The sequence below is a fragment of the Rhipicephalus microplus genome, unplaced genomic scaffold (genome assembly GCF_043290135.1).
Source record: "Rhipicephalus microplus isolate Deutch F79 unplaced genomic scaffold, USDA_Rmic scaffold_445, whole genome shotgun sequence".
NCBI lineage: Eukaryota > Metazoa > Arthropoda > Arachnida > Ixodida > Ixodidae > Rhipicephalus > Rhipicephalus microplus.
The window spans coordinates 40001-51211 of record NW_027465009.1 but is presented as its reverse complement, the minus strand read 5'-3'; the positions used below and the strand labels follow the sequence as shown (position 1 = coordinate 51211).

The 11211-nt window shown below is 60.4% G+C and overlaps 2 non-coding genes across 2 annotated transcripts; both read left to right on the top strand.

Moving 5' to 3' along the window:
* Positions 1–7023: 7023 nt before the first annotated feature.
* Positions 7024–8838, top strand: LOC142794508 (small subunit ribosomal RNA). The gene has a single exon (XR_012892402.1). It is a non-coding gene; the product is annotated as a small subunit ribosomal RNA (ribosomal RNA).
* Positions 8839–10557: 1719 nt separating this feature from the next.
* LOC142794514 (5.8S ribosomal RNA) lies at positions 10558–10710 on the top strand. Its single transcript, XR_012892405.1, has one exon. It is a non-coding gene; the product is annotated as a 5.8S ribosomal RNA (ribosomal RNA).
* Positions 10711–11211: the final 501 nt, after the last annotated feature.

Below are 11211 nucleotides of genomic sequence, written 5' to 3'. Positions count from 1 at the left end.
GGCTGGCGGCCCACTCACTCGATCGCCATGTCTGTTTGCCACAGTTTTCCCGGTGGTGCCGCACCCGGGCTCGCCCCGGCAGACGCGTTTTTTTTTTTTTCTTTCGCCCCGGCTGACGCAGTTTTCGCGCCGCCCCGGCTGACGCGGTTTCGTGCCGCCCCGGCAGACGCGGTTTTTTGCGCCGCCCCGGCTGACGCGGTTTTTGCCGCCCCGGCTGACGCAGTTCGGACTTAGCACTTTTCGGCTGTGCCTGGCTGGCGGCCCACTCACTCGATCGCCATGTCTGTTTGCCACAGTTTTCCCGGTGGTGCCGCACCCGGGCTCGCCCCGGCTGACGCAGTTTTCGCGCCGCCCCGGCTGACGCGGTTTCGTGCCGCCCCGGCAGACGCGGTTTTCGCGCCGCCCCGGCTGACGCGGTTTCGTGCCGCCCCGGCAGACGCAGTTCGGACTTAGCACTTTTCGGCTGTGCCTGGCTGGCGGCCCACTCACTCGATCGCCATGTCTGTTTGCCACAGTTTTCCCGGTGGTGCCGCACCCGGGCTCGCCCCGGCTGACGCAGTTTTCGCGCCGCCCCGGCTGACGCGGTTTCGTGCCGCCCCGGCAGACGCGGTTTTCGCGCCGCCCCGGCTGACGCGGTTTCGTGCCGCCCCGGCAGACGCAGTTCGGACTTAGCACTTTTCGGCTGTGCCTGGCTGGCGGCCCACTCACTCGATCGCCATGTCTGTTTGCCACAGTTTTCCCGGTGGTGCCGCACCCGGGCTCGCCCCGGCAGACGCAGTTTTCGCGCCGCCCCGGCAGACGCGGTTTTCGCGCCGCCCCGGCTGACGCGGTTTTTGCCGCCCCGGCTGACGCAGTTCGGACTTGGCACTTTTTGGGCTGAGCCTGGCTGGCGGCCCACTCACTCGATCGCCATGTCTGTTTGCCACAGTCTTCCCGGTGGTGCCGCACCCGGGCTCGCCCCGGCAGACGCGTTTTTTTTTCTTTCGCCCCGGCAGACGTGGTTCCCCCCCCCCCTTTTCGCTCGCCCCGGCTGACGAGGTTTTCGCGCCGCCCCGGCTGACGCAGTTTTCGCGCCGCCCCGGCTGACGCGGTTTCGTGCCGCCCCGGCTGACGCGGTTTTCGCGCCGCCCCGGCTGACGCGGTTTTTGCGTCGCCCCGGCTGACACGGTTCGGACTTTGCACTTTTCGGCTGTGCCTGGCTGGCGGCCCACTCACTCGATCGCCATGTCTGTTTGCCACAGTTTTCCCGGTGGTGCCGCACCCGGGCTTGCCCCGGCAGACGCGTTTTTTTTTTTTCTTTTCGCCCCGGCTGACGCAGTTTTCGCCCCGCCCCGGCTGACGCGGTTTCGTGCCGCCCCGGCAGACGCGGTTTTTTGCGCCGCCCCGGCTGACGCGGTTTTTGCCGCCCCGGCTGACGCAGTTCGGACTTTGCACTTTTTGGCTGAGCCTGGCTGGCGGCCCACTCACTCGATCGCCATGTCTGTTTGCCACAGTTTTCCCGGTGGTGCCGCACCCGGGCTCGCCCCGGCAGACGCGTTTTTTTTTTTCCTTCGCCCCGGCAGACGTGGTTCCCCCCCCCCCTCCGTCTTTCTTTTTGTTTTTTTTTTCGCCGCGGCTGAAGTGGATTTTTCGGTGCCTCGACGCCCCGGTAGTCGCGGTTTTTCCGTTTCCGCACGGCCCCGGCTGACGCTGCTCGGTCACAGTCGCCTTTTGTGAGGATTGCAGACTTCTTGAGCGCGGGTGTTTTTTTTTTTGTTGTTGTTGTTGTTTTATTACGCATTCGCTCCAGCAGACGCTGTTTAGACTTTTTGTTTCCTCTTTTATCCTGCGACGAGGTGACGAGGTTTATTCGGTGCCCCGCCGCCCCGGCTGAAGTGATTTTTCCTGTCCCGTGCCGCCCCGGCTGACGCGGTTGGGACTTCGCGTTTGTTCGGCCGCCACGGGTTTTGGCGCACTCGCTCGGTTGCTTGTTGTTGCCACTTGTTGCGAACCCAGGTTTCTTGAGCGAGCGCGGGCGTTTTTTCTTCCTTTCTTTCTTTGTTCTATGTGTTAGCGAATCGGCCTTTAATATCACACGAGGACTCACAACCAACAATTTTCAGTTTGAAGTGTAAAAAATCTGCAGGTGTTGACGTAACTGACTTGCCCCGTACCCTTGAGTACATCCATGAAGTTCTCGTAGTACTACTAAATCGCATTATTCCAAGTGGAGAAATTCCCATAAACTTGCAAACCTCTACACGAAAATCGGTGCGCGTGATAAAGTTGAAAATTATCGTCCGATATCAAATGTGCCTTCTATAACACAAATTCTAGGAAAAAAAAAAAAAAACACTTGTTCGCCGTTCTCTGCGCCGTGACTGGCAGCACTCCGGCGAAGCGAAACGGGGTCGATTCGAGCACGATATCGGCGTCTTTCGACGTGCTCGCCGGCGACCGTCGCACGAGTACGTCGCACGAGCGCGTCTGCCGGGGCGCCGTTTGCGAAGCCGACGCAAAAGTGGGAACCGCCGCTCGGATGATCGCCGCTTTCGGCAGAGTGAGTGTTGGCACTCCGGGGAAGCGAAACAGCGTGAATGCGCCCACGAAATCGGCGTATTTTGAAGTGCCCGCCGGCGACCGTCGCACGAGTACGGTAAACCGCGTCAGCCGGGGCGTAGTTCGGGACGCCGACGAAAAAGTGGGAAGCGCAACTCGGATCTTCGCCGTTTTTGCAGGAGTGAGTGGCGGCCCTCCTGCGAGACCAAGAAGCATCGATTCGTGCACGAATTCGGCGCCTTTCGACGTGATCGCCGGCGACCGTCGCTCGAGTAGGGCAAACCGCGTCTGCCGGGGCGGGCTTCGGGACGCCGATGCGAAAGTGGGAAACGCTGCTCGGATGTTCGCCGTTTTTGGCCGAGTGAGTGCTGGCACTCGGGCGAAGCCAAACGGGGCCGATTACGGCACGATATCGGCGTCTTTCGACGTGCCCGGCGGCGACCGTCGCACGAGTACGGTAAACCGCGTCAGCCCGGGCGGAGTTCGGGACGCCGATGCGAAAGTGGAGAACGCCGCTCGGATCTTCGCCGTTTTTGGAGGAGTGAGTGGCGGCACTCCGGAGAAGCCAAGGAGCGCCAATTAGCGCACGATATCGGCGTCTTTCGACGCGCTCGCCGGCGACCGTCGAACGAGTAGGGCAAACCGCGTCTGCCGGGGCGGGGTTTACGACGCCGACGCAAAAGTGGGAACCGCCGCTCGGATGTTGGCCGTTTTTGGCAGAGTGAGTGCTGGCACACCGGCGACGCGAAAGAGCGCGAAAGCGCCCACGAAAGTGGCGTATTTGGACGTGCTTGACGGCGACCGCTGCAGGAGTACGAAAAACCACGTCAGCCGGGGCGAGCGACCCACGGCGGTCTGGGTGCTTATCGCTGCTATTATAGGGGCACCCCGGCAGACGCAGAAAAAAAAAATTTTTTTTCGACCTTCTTTTTTGCTGGTCGAGCTCGGGTAACCCAGGTCGCAATGGGAGCCGCGCACGAAAGCGGCGTCGCGAGACGCGTTCGCGGTCGCTAGTCGCACGAGCTCGGCAACCGCGTCAGCCGGCGCGGAGTTCGGGATGCCGACGGCTAAGTGGGTACCGCTGCTCGGATGTTCGCCGTTTTTGGCCGAGTGAGTGCTGGCACTCCGGCGAAGCGAAACGGGGCCGATTCGGGCACGATATCGGCGTATTTCGACGTGCTCGCCGGCGACCGTCGCACGAGTACGGCAAAGCGCGTCTGCCGGGGCGAGGTTTGCGATGCCGACGAAAAAGTGGGAAGCGCCGCTCGGATCTTCGCCGTTTTTGCAGGAGTGAGTGGCGGCCCTCCTGCGAGACCAAGAAGCATCGACTCGCGCACGATATCGGTGTCTTTCGACGTGCCCGCCGGCCACCGCCGCACGAGTACGGCAAACCGCGTATGCCGGGGCGGGGTTGGCGACGCCGACGCAAAAGTGGGAACCGCCACTAGGATGTTCGCCGTTTTTGGCAGAGTGAGTGCTGGCACACCGGCGACGCGAAAGAGCGCGAAAGCGCCCACGAAAGTGGCGTATTTGGACGTGCTTGACGGCGACCGCTGCAGGAGTACGAAAAACCACGTCAGCCGGGGCGAGCGACCCACGGCGGTCTGGGTGCTTATCGCTGCTATTATAGGGGCACCCCGGCAGACGCAGAAAAAAAAAATTTTTTTTCGACCTTCTTTTTTGCTGGTCGAGCTCGGGTAACCCAGGTCGCAATGGGAGCCGCGCACGAAAGCGGCGTCGCGAGACGCGTTCGCGGTCGCTAGTCGCACGAGCTCGGCAACCGCGTCAGCCGGCGCGGAGTTCGGGATGCCGACGGCTAAGTGGGTACCGCTGCTCGGATGTTCGCCGTTTTTGGCCGAGTGAGTGCTGGCACTCCGGCGAAGCGAAACGGGGCCGATTCGGGCACGATATCGGCGTATTTCGACGTGCTCGCCGGCGACCGTCGCACGAGTACGGCAAAGCGCGTCTGCCGGGGCGAGGTTTGCGATGCCGACGAAAAAGTGGGAAGCGCCGCTCGGATCTTCGCCGTTTTTGCAGGAGTGAGTGGCGGCCCTCCTGCGAGACCAAGAAGCATCGACTCGCGCACGATATCGGTGTCTTTCGACGTGCCCGCCGGCCACCGCCGCACGAGTACGGCAAACCGCGTATGCCGGGGCGGGGTTGGCGACGCCGACGCAAAAGTGGGAACCGCCACTAGGATGTTCGCCGTTTTTGGCAGAGTGAGTGCTGGCACTCCGGCGAAGCGAAAGAGCGCGAATGCGCCCACGAAAGTGGCGTGTTTGGACGTGCTTGACGACGACCACCGCAGGAAAACGAAAAACCACGTCAGCCGGGGCGAGCGACCCATGGCGGTCTGGGTGCTTATCGCTGCTATTATAGGGGCACCCCGGCAGACGCAAAAAAAAAAAAATTTTTTTTCGACATTCTTTCTTGCTCGTCGACCTCGGGTGACCCAGGTCGCAGTGGGAGCCGCGCACGAAAGCGGCGTCGCGAGACGGCTTCGCGGTCGCTAGTCGCACGAGCTCGGCAACCGCGTCTGCCGGGGCGGAGTTCGGGACGCCGACGGCTAAGTGGGAACCGCCGCTCGGATGTTCGCCGTTTGTGGCCGAGTGAGTGCTGGCACTCCGGCGAAGCCAAACGGGGCCGATTCCGGCACGATATCGGCGTCTTTCTACGTGCTCGCCGGCGACCGTCGCACGAGTACGGCAAAGTGCGTCTGCCGGGGCGGGGTTTGCGACGCGTACGCAATAGTGAGAACCGTCGCTCGGATGTTCGTCGTCTTTCGCCGAGCCAGTGCTGGCACTCCGGCGAAGCCGAACGGAGCCGATTCGGGCACGATATCGGCGTCTTTCCACGTGCTCGCCGGCGACCGTCGCACGAGTACGGTAAACCGCGTCAGCCGGGGCGGAGTTCGGGACGCCGATGCGAAAGTGGGAAGCGCCGCTCGGATCTTCGCCGTTTTTGGAGGAGTCAGTGGCGGCACTCCGGTGAAGCCAAGGTGCGCCAATTCGCGCACGATATCGGCGTCTTTCGACGTGCCCGCCGGCCACCGTCGCACGAGTACGGCAAACCTCGTCTGCCGGGGCGGGGTTTGCGACGCCGACGCAAAAGTGGGAACCGCCGCTCGGATGTTCGCCGTTTTTGGCAGAGTGAGTGCTGGCACTCCGGCGAAGCGAAAGAGCGTGAATGCGCCCACGAAAGTAGCGTATTTGGACGTGCTTGACGGCGACCGCCGCAGGAGTACGAAAAACCACGTCAGCCGGGGCGAGCGACCCACGGCGGTCTGGGTGCTTATCGCTGCTATTATAGGGGCACCCCGGCAGACGCAGAAAGAAAAAAAAAAAAAAAAATGGGGACATGGCGTGCGTCACCGTGCGGCTTCGCAGCGTTGCCGAAGTCGCCGAGCCCTTCGACTGAGCCGAACGGCGGACAGGGAACGTTGGTCGGCCGTTCTAACCTGTCGGTGCCACGCCGAGACGTCGTTAAGGAAAACCGCGTCGTGGGCCTCTACGACGCCGTCGAGTCGTTGTACGTTTGGTGTCCAGCGTGTCGGCGGCGAGTAGCGGACACGTCGTTCACGACTTCGGTCTTTCGCAGTCGACGCGAACTTGCGGAGAGTCGTGGTGCCTCACGTTTTCGGCAGAAACCGCGGCGGAATTTTCCCGTGCGTGCGCGCACGACCTCGGTGCTGTGCCGTCAGCGTAGTGTTGCACAAACTCGTGGCCTACCCAAGGTGCGGTACGTTTGCGGCCGTATCCTCGGTGGGAATTTCGTGAGTAGGGTCGCAAATTCTACGACCTCGGCGGGTTTGAGAGCGACGTAGACTTGTGGCACGCTCAACGTGCCACACGTTTCGGGGCACACCCGCGGTGAAATTTTCTCGAGTACGCTCGTATTAGTGCCCAAGGAGGTCTGGGTACTTATCGCTGCTATTATGTGGGGGTTCTCGTGAGCGGCGTACGCGAAAGCGACCGGGTGTCTGATATGCGGCGGGCTTCGGCCTCGTCAAGCGTGTCCTCGGGTCTGCTCCAGGGGAATCCACGGCAGTCGTCTGCAGCCTCATCCGCTTGATGCGTTAGGGGCTGGTTGTCGGACGGTGCCGTTTTACCACGATATCGAGGTGTGTTCCGTGTCGTCCTCGGGCGATTCAGATGCGAAAGCGCCGAAGACGCGGGCGTGACCCGTCGTCTGGCGGCTTTGCAGTCTCGGCTCCGTTGCTAGTTCCGGCCGGTCCACCGACAGTGCAGCGGGCTTGGGCAACCCGCACGGCGCGACCGAGTCGATGCAACGAAAAAGAGCGAGCATGAACGTGCTTCTTGCCGCACGGCTCCCACTCGTCTTTCGGGAAGGTTGTGCCGTAGCGAGCTCGAACGCCGTCATCTCGGAGTGCAAAATAAGCGTGTTGGGGCGCCTGAAGGTGGCCTCCGCCGCACACAGACTGCGTCCGGCCCGCCGAAGGCGAGGACGGACGCGCAGTCGAACGATTACCTGGTTGATCCTGCCAGTAATCATATGCTTGTCTCAAAGATTAAGCCATGCATGTCTAAGTACATGCCGAAATAAGGCGAAACCGCGAATGGCTCATTAAATCAGTTATGGTTCCTTAGATCGTTTCTTCCTACTTGGATAACTGTGGCAATTCTAGAGCTAATACATGCAGTGAGCCTGGAGCCCTTTGGGTAACGGGTGCTTTTATTAGACCAAGATCGATCGGGTTTCGGCCCGTATTGTGTGGTGACTCTGGATAACTTTGTGCTGATCGCATGGCCACGAGCCGGCGACGTTTCTTTCAAGTGTCTGCCTTATCAACTTTCGATGGTAGGTTACTTGCTTACCATGGTTGTTACGGGTAACGGAGAATCAGGGTTCGATTCCGGAGAGGGAGCCTGAGAAACGGCTACCACATCCAAGGAAGGCAGCAGGCGCGCAAATTACCCACTCCCGGCACGGGGAGGTAGTGACGAAAAATAACAATACGGGACTCTTTTGAGGCCCCGTAATTGAAATGAGTACACTCTAAATCCTTTAACGAGGATCAATTGGAGGGCAAGTCTGGTGCCAGCAGCCGCGGTAATTCCAGCTCCAATAGCGTATACTAAAGCTGCTGCGGTTAAAAAGCTCGTAGTTGGATCTCAGTTCCAGACGAGTAGTGCATCTACCCGATGCGACGGCTCGGACTGAACATCATGCCGGTTCTTTCTTGGTGCACTTCATTGTGTGCCTCGAGATGGCCGGTGCTTTTACTTTGAAAAAATTAGAGTGCTCAACGCAGGCGAGTCGCCTGAATAAACTTGCATGGAATAATAGAACAAGACCTCGTTTCTGTTCTGTTGGTTTTTGGAATACGAGGTAATGATTAAGAGGGACGGACGGGGGCATTCGTATTGCGGCGCTAGAGGTGAAATTCTTGGACCGTCGCAAGACGAACTACTGCGAAAGCATTTGCCAAGAATGTTTTCATTGATCAAGAACGAAAGTCAGAGGTTCGAAGGCGATCAGATACCGCCCTAGTTCTAACCATAAACGATGCCAACCAGCGATCCGCCTGAGTTACTCAAATGACTCGGCGGGCAGCTTCCGGGAAACCAAAGTATTTGGGTTCCGGGGGAAGTATGGTTGCAAAGCTGAAACTTAAAGGAATTGACGGAAGGGCACCACCAGGAGTGGAGCCTGCGGCTTAATTTGACTCAACACGGGAAAACTTACCCGGCCCGGACACTGGGAGGATTGACAGATTGAGAGCTCTTTCTTGATTCGGTGGATGGTGGTGCATGGCCGTTCTTAGTTGGTGGAGCGATTTGTCTGGTTAATTCCGATAACGAACGAGACTCTAGCCTATTAAATAGGTGCGGGGTTCCCAGCACCTTACAACCTTCTTAGAGGGACAAGCGGCTCCTAGCCGCACGAAACAGAGCAATAACAGGTCTGTGATGCCCTTAGATGTCCGGGGCCGCACGCGCGCTACACTGAAGGAAGCAGCGTGTCTTTATCCCTGTCTGAAAAGACTGGGTAACCCGTGGAACTTCTTTCGTGATTGGGATAGGGGCTTGCAATTGTTCCCCTTGAACGAGGAATTCCCAGTAAGCGCGAGTCATAAGCTCGCGTTGATTACGTCCCTGCCCTTTGTACACACCGCCCGTCGCTACTACCGATTGAATGATTTAGTGAGGTCTTCGGACCGATGTCCGGCGCGGCCTTTCGGTTGCGCCGGTCTGTTGGAAAGATGACCAAACTTGATCATTTAGAGGAAGTAAAAGTCGTAACAAGGTTTCCGTAGGTGAACCTGCGGAAGGATCATTAACGGATTGTGAAGGGTGAGCGCCTCAGCTGCGTCTGCGCCCGACACTTTCTGCCGCTGACCCCGTTTGGACGCGGGGTCGGCTTTTCCCCACGGGGCTGCCTGAATGTGGAGCGGCACCCCGTGACAAATTGTTGCGCCCAGCGGACGCCAACACCGCGACCTTGGACGGTCGGCCAGGTGGCGGACGCGGGTACAAACGGCGCAACGCACTCATAGGTCGGCTTTCGACCCGCCACTGCACCGTGGCTCGAAGCGCTCGAAATGCGCGACCCGACCGCTGCGGGACCGCCTAGTACTGTAAACAGGAGCGGCGGAGCGCGAACGGCGAGTCGTGGTTACGTCGGTAGAAGGCGAGGCTGCGCGTTCCCGAAACGCCAGCCGAGTGCCCTCCCGACCGTTCGAGCGTGCAAGAACGAGACCCGACAATCGCGCGGCGACTGCCAAGTACGAGAGGAACGGCACAAGCGTCGGCGGTCGGTCAAGGAACTGGCGATGTGACGGGTCCGCTGTGCACCAGTGCATACCGTCCCGCCGTCCGCGGCAAGCGCCTCCGCGTCCTCGGGTGACGGAGGCTGCCGGTCGGTTCTTGCAGGCGAGGGATCTCGCTGGCACCGGTTCGCGTTGACGCGCGGCCGGTCATGGCACGGCGATGCGACGGCCGAGGTGCGCAGTACTCGATGGAGGAACCGCACGCTCCGATGACCGTCCCGCCCTCCGCGGCGTATGCGTACCGACCGTAATGGTTGCAGCAGCGCCGGCCGGCTTTTGAATTCGCCACACGAAACACGGTGCGAGATCGCGGTTAGGGGAGCGTCGACGTTGCCAGGCGTTTTGCTTGCTGCCGAGGGAAAGGCGGCACGGCCACGTCGCGCTCGTCGCGATTAGCGGGTCTGCGCGCTTTGGGAAGGTGCCGCAACGACTTGCCGAAAGAGGAAGCACGGAAGAACGAGGGACTTGGACGTCCCGACAATTGAACGCACTTGCGGCCAGGCCCTTGCTGGCTTCGTTCTTCCGCCTCGAGTAGGCTCGTACGCGGCTCCGGCGCCGAAAGTGGTCCTTGGCACCGACTTCGGTGGACGTGGGAAGTGCCGCGCAAGTACGGCGCGCCTGGCTCCACCTGTTGGCTAAAGTAGGCAGCCGGATCGGCATTTTGGTGTGCGGTGGCAAACCGTGGATGCGAAAAAAGCTTGTGCGATTTCGTGGAACAAAAAGCGGGGGTCCCCCTTTTTATGCGGAGGAGACCGACCCGCCTGCCGTGGTGAACCGCGACGCCACGGTAAAAACGGGAGAGGCTTGTCGATGGGACCGTGCATCCCGCGCTCCACGGAGGCCGGGAGGCGGCCGCCCGAGGAAATGTGTAGCCGTCGAGGCCCGCATCTGCGTGCACTCTTATCCAAATGGGTGTACCGCAGGCATTTTCTGGTTAGGCGGGCCAATGAGAGCGAGCACACAACGATACCTACGGGTCCGGCTTGGAGAACCGGCTTCGACGCCTCCCGAGTATTTATAGAGGGGTGGACCACGAAAGCACTCGCAAGTAGCGAAAGCGAAACGCCGTCCGAAACACACCGTTTGCTCGATTTGCGGCAGCCGAAAAAGGCGCGGCAGAGTTTTGGAGTCCAAGCGTGCGCTGAAAAGCGCCCTTCTTGGCCACTGTTTGGCCGAGTGCCAGAAACGTTTGGTTTTGACTGTACGGAATTGAACAAACACTTTTTCACGACTCTAAGCGGTGGATCACTCGGTTCTCGGGTCGATGAAGAACGCAGCCAGCTGCGAGACTTGGTGTGAATTGCAGGACACACTGAGCACTGATTCTTTGAACGCACATTGCGGCCTTGGGTCTTCCCTTGGCTTCGTCTGTCTGAGGGTCGGATCACATATCAAGAGAGCCTTCGGCGCACAAGGGAACGTGAGCCGTCGACTCGTTTTGACCGCGTCGGCAACACGGACAGCACGCTGAACACCTCACAGCGAGCGCCAACAGCGGCCACTCAAGGGCGAGACGGTGGCGACCGTCGTGCCAGAGCCCAACCGAAACGGGGGCGACCGACTGCATTGAGGATGTGGCACCTCGTTGAGACCGCCGCAGGACTTCGAGTCGGAAGGAAGCCTGCAGGGAAAGTGCGGTCGAGGTTGCGTACTCCTCTCTGCGACCGGGCGCGCAAGAGCTGCGAGAGCCACGGACGCGCAACTTTAACGCACGGTAAACACGAGGAGCGAAAGCCGGCCAGCAAAGCTTCTCCAGCCGTGCGCAAAGTGCGCGAGATCGCAGCCTTGCGTTGCGCTTGTTGCCCTCGAAGTAAGCAGGGTGTCCCGTAGACCGGGCGCTCGAACACGCTGCGGGGCCGTGCCTCCTCCAGGCTTTGCCGCGC